We start from the raw sequence: 9,080 nt of genomic DNA on the forward strand, positions 1-9,080 counted from the left end.
AAAAGAATTTTTTTAATTTAATTTTCTGAGAAAAATCTTTTATCTTTGAGAAATTCTCACAAAGCATCTCTTTTTATAAATAACCATTTTGTCCTCTGATCCCATCGGATCCATCTCCACCTCCATCTTATACTGTCTTTGTCATTGCCTCTCTTATGTTTCATTAGACTTGCCATTGCCTTCACTCTTAATTTTGTTTGGTTGTGTCCCCTCCTTCCACATATGAGTGTGACGAGGGCTACCACTATCGTATCCCCTCTTTCGTTGAATGAGGGCCATCGTCGCTTTCATGGACTTCATAAGATACTCCCCTGCACACAAGAGCTATTGCTATATGTCTACTCTTTCGTCACACGAGAGCCATTGTCGCCTCAGTAGATCTTGTTGGATCTCCCCTATGTACAAGAGTCGCCACCACCATACCCCCTCATTCACTACGCGAGGGTTGATGCCACCTCCGTGAATCATACCAGGCCTTTCCTTATACTCATAGGCTATTGTTGTTATGCTCCCTCGTTCCTCATGCGAGCGCTAGGTGATTTTGATAGGGTCCATGGAGGTGACAACAAGTTTGGTAAAGGATAGAGATAAGGATAAATTAATCTTTTCACATAATAAGAGACAAAGAATTAATTGTCTTCACAATGATGCTTCTTCTGTAAAAGAGTGTAATATCTATTTATTTCAGGAAGAAACAGTGAACTAACAAGAGCATATCTGATGCTGAGGATGGAATACCACAAAATATGAAATTGGAGAAGCAGTGTAGGAGCTACTCTTGTACTTCCTCTGAGGTTCTCACTTGCTTCACTTGTTCTCTCTGACACTCCACCAACTGGATTAGCAACTCATTTCCAGCTTCTATGCCATTTCTGTCACAGATGAACAGCCCTCCTACATGAACAAGTCTGAAAAGATTCAGAAAGCACAATGCCATCCAAAGGAAAGGAAGCAGCAGCAGCAGTAGTTTGCTGCCCCTTCCCAATCCATCATTGGCTGCAGCAACAACCTTAAACACCCTAAAAGTCAAAACCTAGACTAGGTCCTGGATCATTCTGATTTGTCCCCAATGTCACATCACTATGTTCTACAGGCTTTTGATCAATCATTTGCTTCCAATCAATGGACCCAGCACCACTCAATTCTACCTTGGATTGTCCAAGACCTTGACCTGTGTTCTTTGTGCTTGTGCTGAGAATAACCAAGTTAGGATCTGTAACTACAGTTTTGTGTAAGCCATGATTGGAGTTGAGAAAAGAGGCCATGCATAGTTTGGTTTCTGGACAGATATGGAATGAGCTAAGGAAAGAAGCAAGGAATTGCTACCGAATTCCTAATGGTAATATTCCAAAGGCTTTTAGATCCAAATATGAGCTTTTGCCAAGCTAATCTTACTTTTTTTTTTTTGTTAGAGATCAGTTTTGTGTTATGCACTTAAGATTGAGCTTTCATCAAAGATGAAAGCTATGAGGAGGAGAGAAGATGCCTTCATCTTTTGTTGGAGAGAAGTAAAGATGGAGGTTTGTCAAATTTAAGAGACCTCTGGATTAGGCTTTTCTTATGCTAATATTGCATTCAGATCAGTGTTTGGAAGAAATTCAGGATTGTAAAGCTAAATATTTGATCACATATGGAGAGACAAACTTAATGGATTAGGATCATGAAGTGCTCTCTTTCTTTGAAAAGCATGCATCATTTCTCATGGATCTTAAGCTCCAATATATATGGCATTATAAACAGTTTGTAGAAGGTCTCAGGATAGCAAATTGGAGTACAAGATAGAGCTTGTAATTGCAAGTGCAATGATCATTAAACAGAAACAATAGCCCACAAACCACTAGCTTGGAAACTTGGCAGCTTTCTTTTTGTCTAAGATAACATTTATCTTGGAATATGATTGATGCCAAGAATAAATGAACACATTAGCTAAAAGAGATGGTGACAGCCCAATCACTCCTTGGCTTGTCTTCCTCTTGCACAAGTCAGACAACAAAATTTTCTTGGAAGCTCATACTGTCATATAGTTTTCTTTCACTGTCATATAACTCATTAGTCTCGATCAATCTTTTGTGAACAAAAGTATAATTGTTTCCTTTTGTGCAAAAGGGAACAAAATTACAATCCAAATGTATGACCAAGAGAGTGATGTCATAATTGAACGCATGATCATGCTGCACTGCACTCATGCTACCAGAGAATGATCTCATGAAAGCTGCCTTGAGAGTTCTCAAAGAAAAGAAGAAAAGGTCAAAGTGTGGAATTGTTGAGGACGAAATAACACAGTTGCGCTTTAGTCGCGTGATATGTCGGGCTGTGGTCCTTCAGATCTCTCAAGTTGGAATTAGGAAATGTTGTTGCTAAGTCACTCTCAATCTTTGAAATAAAGACAGCACAAACATCTTAATCAAGAGCTCCTTCTTCCATTGAAGGAGCTCAATAAAGTACAACACAATATTGATATTGGCTTTCAAGAGAAGTATAGAAGCCTAGTTTGATCAAGAGCTCCTTCTTCCATTTGACATCTCTTCAAAAAAAAATTCATGCTATTGATTGATTTTCAAGTATGAAAATATTCAAAATGGGGATCATATTGAGTTTTATTCGAAATTTGGATGATCAACCTCTGGAAATAACAGTGGTTTGGTTCTTGTTCATGCAATCAATAGTCACATTTCGAGCATATGAAAAGAAGTTTGTAGGTCTACCTACCATTGCAACATAAGCTGCCTTGGCTGTAATTTCATGTCAGTTGGCCGCTCATAGTAGAATACTAACCAAATTCATGTACACAAAAACATCCTTGCATAGAGAGGTAAATTGTGCCAACTTTGAAGAGTGAGATGATAAGAATTGCAACCTTTGATTGTTCTGTGTTAGTTTTATTTAGTTGTGTAAGTATAAAAACTATGATTATATTACTGTTATATGAAAAAATTTAATATTAGAAACTGAAATCAAACAATGATATATCAAATTTACGATGTTTATCTTTTGATGTCATTCAAAAAAACTTTTATATGATCTACATATATATTGTTATTAGATTCGAAAGTCATAATAGCGTGGATCGGTAAAGAAAACTATATTTATAATCTTTTTTGTTTTTATCTTTCATAGGATCACTACGAGCAATGAATTAGAAACTAAAGGATATTATGAATAGATCTATAATTTAATAATTAATTTTTATCCCTAAAGGTTCGTATCTTTTTATAAACAGAAGATCTAGGATGGTAATTAAGTGAGTCCTTCCCATTAAGATAATCTCATAAAAAATTCTACTATAATTGAATTTTTTTTTATTAGTTGATAAACGTAATCAAAATCCAATCATACCTATAATATATCTTACCTAATTAGATAGAGTTACTTAATCTAACATTCTCCCATTTAGCCCGTAGATATAAAAAAATTAAAATCAATATAAATAAAATAAAAATTTATTTGAAAGTAATTTTATTTAATTGGATTTTGAAATATTAAAAAATATTTTATATGTGCGTATAAAATTTATAAAATAATAAGTCAAATAAATATAATAAATCACATTAAGTTTAACTACTAACGCGAGTCATAGTGATTGTATGTCATCAATGTCATATTTCTTTCTATATATAATACTACTATTAGTCTTTTTCTAATATAGTCCAAAATGACCCATATAATTTATTTTGTCAAGATAATATATACATATATAAATGTGAATAAGATATTATAAATAAATAAATTTAATTACATAAAAATATCAATTATAATATTCACTCAAACATATATCACAATATCTTTATGAGTTACTTATAAACCTTATGCTTTTTTCAAATACTTTAGGATATAAGTCATAAATGTACCAACAATCAATATAGTAGAATTCAAGTTCTTAAATGACATTAATTATTTCTAGACTTTTTCTCTAACCATTAAGTAATTTAATAAAACTACTAGAGTACTTGTTATTCTTAGAAAAGAAAATTATTATGATTTATCATAAAATATCCACAATAATTTGATAATTGAGTCTGATCACACCAAGTCCTAAAATAAAATTTTACATAAAGCTTGAGTAATGGTCTTAAAACATTCCACAAAATCAGTTTCTATTATTGATAATACAATAATACCTTACTTTATAATTTTTTCCTTATAAATTGCTCATTCAACTAATAAATATAAAATGTAAAGTGACTTTTCTATTATTGAGAAAATTTATAGAGTCCAAAAGACTATAATTTCAAGTTGATTTAATTTTATATAAATAAATATATAATCTTTTATCCCTTCCAAATATCTTATTACTTTCTTTGCAATCCTTTAGTATTTAATTCCTGAACAACTCTAATATCTACTTAGTTTTTCAACTACAAAATTGAGATTTGAATATATAATAGACTTTCAACTATGCATATATAAGGAATAATTCTTTTTTATTTGATTTTTTCTAAGTCATTTTTAAAATAATTACTTTGACTATTTTTTTTATCTTTTATTAAAAAAATTATAGACTAAATCTCTCTAAGAGTTAGTCAATATATCTTTTCTAAGATAACTCTTCTAATCATTAAGATCTATCACTAAATATCTAAATACAAATAACATAAGTTGTCTCATTTATATCAACCATATTAAAATTCTTAGTGAGAACTATTTTAGTTTTATATAATAAATCAAGATCACTATTAGTAAGTAAAATTTTATCCATACATAAAATTAATATAATAAACTTGCTCCTATCGATCTTCAAACATAAATATTGATCAATAATATTTTTCTTAAATTTGAAGAAAATAATGATATTATGAAATTTTATATACAATTGTCTAGAAGCTTATTTAATGTCATAAATAGATTTCCTAAATTTGCATATCAAATTTTACATCTAGATATCCATTAAGAAAAGTTATTTTTACATATATCTAATGTAACTCAAAATGATAATGTACTATCAATATCATGACAATTCTTAATGAGTCTATTAGACAAATGTCTCATTATAATTTTTTAATTCCGTATGAAACTCTTGGACCAGTTAACCCTATTTAATTGGGTAGGCTTAGAATTGGGTAACTATCAAACTAATTAAGTTAGTCAACGATTAAACTTGATCAAAGTTAAAATTTATCAAAATTTAATTATCTTTGAATTCGATAAAAACTTGATTGATAGAATCTAAATCTAATCAAATAGTTAAAATACACTCATAATTAAGTCAGATCAAAATATTTGATTAAAATAAATCAAATTAGATAGTTTTATAATTAAGAAAACAAAGTAAAAAAATTTTAATTTTTGAAGATAAAATTATAATTTTTCTTGGGATATATAATGAAAATATATAATTTTTGAAGGACAATACTATGAAAAAGATATAAATTAGAATTAAAAGATAAATAAAACTCTTTTTTTTTTCCTTCCGCGACTACTACGTGAGGCATGCGATCACTTATTGTTATCGCTTAAAGCAACGACTATTCTTACACAATCGATCAACGATCTCACCGGTTGTCACGTCAATTTGTGTCGCCAACCCATGTGCAATTGTTTTCACCATGCATGGGTTGCTCACGGCCGGAACACCTCCATAGTCATACATCGCTGATTGAGTGTTGTCGATCGAGTGCCCCATTGTATAATTGTGTACACGTAACAACCAGGGACCCCCCATGGTCATCGTAGTGCGTGGTTGTGCCCAGGCATTCACTCGATCATTACTATTCTTCTTCGCCTTGTGGCCGTTGGAAATCGTAGCCTTTAGCATCTAGTTGACATCAACCATGACTAACAAATGCCGCTATAGTGACATTGTTGTAGCCGTCGGTTAAAGGTAGCGCTGGTGCACATAAGCAGTTGTGCATATGATCATTGCCAGCTATGGTACCCCATGATGCTTTCATTGTATATAGTAGCACCTATATGCAATCATTGCTTGCAACTAGGTTAGTGACCATCGGAAGCCATCACCCTCAATATTACTATCACCGACAGCAAGTTGTTGACGGTGGTCAATCGATTAAACACGAGAAACCATATATCGTTGGCAAGCAAGCAATATGATAGACTAGATAAAAAATAAATCGATAACACAAACAAATCATTTATGCATTATAATCAAAATTGAATAATACTTTTTCGCAAGCAAAGAGTGGTAATAAATAAATTTAAGGTATTTGATTTTAAAGCATGACTCTTATATCAATTGTAAGTATAAAAATTATAATTATGCTACTGTTATATGAAAAACTTTAATGTTAGAAACTTGAACGATAGATCAAATTTATGATGCATATATTTTGATGTCATTCAAGGTTTTTATTTGATCTATAGGTGCATCGTCGTCAAATCTGAAAGTTGTAGTGAAGTCGATCGGCAAGAAGAACTAGACTCACCGTCTTCTCTTTTCCTATCCTTCACAAATCATCATAAGCGATAAATTAAGGACTAAGGAAGATTAAGAATATATCTATTATCTCAATAACTAGTTTTCGTTTATAGAAAGTCAAGTCGAGAACAGAGGGTCTAAGATTATAATTAGGAGAGTCCCTCTCATAGTTTTCATTCATATTCTAAGAAATTATGGTATAATTAAAGAAAATTATTAATCAATAATAATAATTAGAATCCAATCATATATAATATAATTTATTTAATTAGATAAAATAATTGTAATCTAATAATTTGTTCTTTCGATTATGAGTATTACAGTTTTAACTTTCTCAATGGCTTCTGTTGGCTCTGTTTTCAGTCTCAGTCACTGTCACAGCAATCCTTTCTTATCTGCCGGTGGTGTCTGGACAAGGAGGAACTGTATGAGATTTAATTCAAACTAATCGTGCCAAACAATTTGTTTTATATTAATTTTGATGAGGTCGATTGAAGTCTACCCATTGTCTTATAAAAGGATCCCTTCTACAACATTGGATCTTAACCATTCAAGCGTCTGATCGGTTTCCAGTATTTGGTCCCTTTCAGCTAATATTCTTCATTTTGATATGATAGATTAGCTAGTAGAGCTGTCATGGATTTTACTGAGTGGGCGGGCATCGGAGCCCGTCGTACCGAATGGATATGTTTGCACCATCAGTCAAATCGACATGAAATCCTATGAATTTTCAGAGTAGGAATAACACCAGCCATTGAATTGCCGGTTCCAAACTCCTCATAGATTTTTGAGGTGCAGCTCAATCTATACTCCCACGATATTTTCTGCGAGGCCAGTTATATCTCTAAACTGATAGCTTAATGGATTCGAGGCATACAGTAGGAGAAGATCATAAGAACAGTCTTCAAAGCATCATTCATGGTGTTCATGAATGTTGAGGGGGATAAGTAACAACCACGAATGTAACCATTGACTTGGGAATCATACACAGTATTTTATGTGCCTTTTCTGACATTGCTCTTTCATTGCTTCAATTATATGTCATAATAGAACCAGTCCTTTGCTAACTAAACTAAAAAGATCCACATTAACAAGTCAAGGAAGCCTCACATGCTTCCTGCAACACTGCCCATTTGCAACCCTGTGCAGCAACCACCAGCCTGTGTGCGCGCCAAAGAATGCCAAAGATATCGAGCAAAAGGAGAAGGGTTGAAGATGAGACTGCGTTGGCCGGTGACAGCGATACGTGCGAAGATGCCTCCCACTCATGTCAACTCGCTGAGCTCGCTTCGTACCTCCCCTTGCATCCTCCATGTGCTCACCCCTTTCCGTTGTCCCCAGCTCGTCTTCCTGTGGAATACTACCGCAGATAACAACTGCAGCTTTGATGCAGTAACATATGGGCTCTTGAGTTGCAGTGAGGAACAAAGAGATGTGCGAGTGATGGGATTTACCTTTTGATGGTCCCCTTACTGTGGTTTAGTGCCAATCTCCGAGCTGGAGTAGTACATTTCAATTGAATGGGAGGACCACAGAATGGTTATTGCTTCCCAAGGAGTCAATCAAGAGCCTGCAAGCATGTCTTTGAACCCAACATGCAATTACGATCGTGCATAATCTTCAGCTGTAGATGCTGACCTACAGGTGTTATTGCTTTCTTTCTTTTGGGTTTAACTTGATCGAGTCATTCAATGTGTTTGTTCATGACCGACTTCTATTTAGATTTCAAGGTTTTTTTTGGGCAGTGGAGGCAGATCATGTGGCTTCACATGAGGACTATTATGGGATCCAGCAGAAACTACCATTCCTCTGCAGCTCAGTGGAAATTCTTCGGCCAACTCAGTGGCCTCCCAAGTCTTCCTAGGTTTTCAACTATTCTTATCCATCTCCTTTTTACAGAGTTCATCTCTGGCCTTGTACTATGTATATGTCAAGTTGCACAATGTCTTCTTTTCTTGTGTGATCAAAGGACAAGTATGGAGCCTCACCATCAATATCTTTTCCCACATCACCTGAGGAGCGAGGTTCTGCTCATTATCATGCCGATACAGTAAAATGCACTGGTCCATTTCTGAGGAGAAGAAAAATTTATGTGCTGGTCCACACAAAATGCAAATGCAAATTTTCCTGTATTATTTTACAGGGATGCAAGGGAAATGTGCTTAACTATGTGAGCTTCGTAGGTTAAAGCGATCCTCATTGCTTCGTTCATTTTATGGGCAAAAGTGTGCAGATAAGAGAAGCATTCTGCGTGAGATCAACAACTGTCTCATGATCTCCTCTTTCTCATGGCCTGCCATCAACCAACAGCATGCTGCTCCCTCCTTTCCTGTCCTCCAAGTTCTACTACTTCAAGAGACACAAATGTAGGTGGTAGTGGTGGTGGGACGCCAAGAAAACGATGGGATATGGCCATTAGTGGATGGTCCCTCGTCCTCTCTCCCAACCCAAATCTCTCTTCTCCTTTTAAATATTTATGAGGAAGAGAAAAGAGAGAGAGAGAGAGAGAGAGAGAGAGATCACCCGCATGAACTCGATCCCACTTAGATCTTTGAGATCATAGAAAGGAGTAAAACTTGGAAGGTTGAGACGATATCGAGTTTGATCTTGTTTTGTTTGTAAATAATCCAGAGCAGATTGTTTGCTGTTCACGCAGTCATACTTTCACCTGCTGCGTAACGAGTGAAAGATGCGGTTCATACACTTT

The sequence above is a fragment of the Musa acuminata genome, chromosome BXJ3-11 (assembly GCF_036884655.1).
Source record: "Musa acuminata AAA Group cultivar baxijiao chromosome BXJ3-11, Cavendish_Baxijiao_AAA, whole genome shotgun sequence".
NCBI classification, from domain to species: Eukaryota; Viridiplantae; Streptophyta; class Magnoliopsida; order Zingiberales; family Musaceae; genus Musa; species Musa acuminata.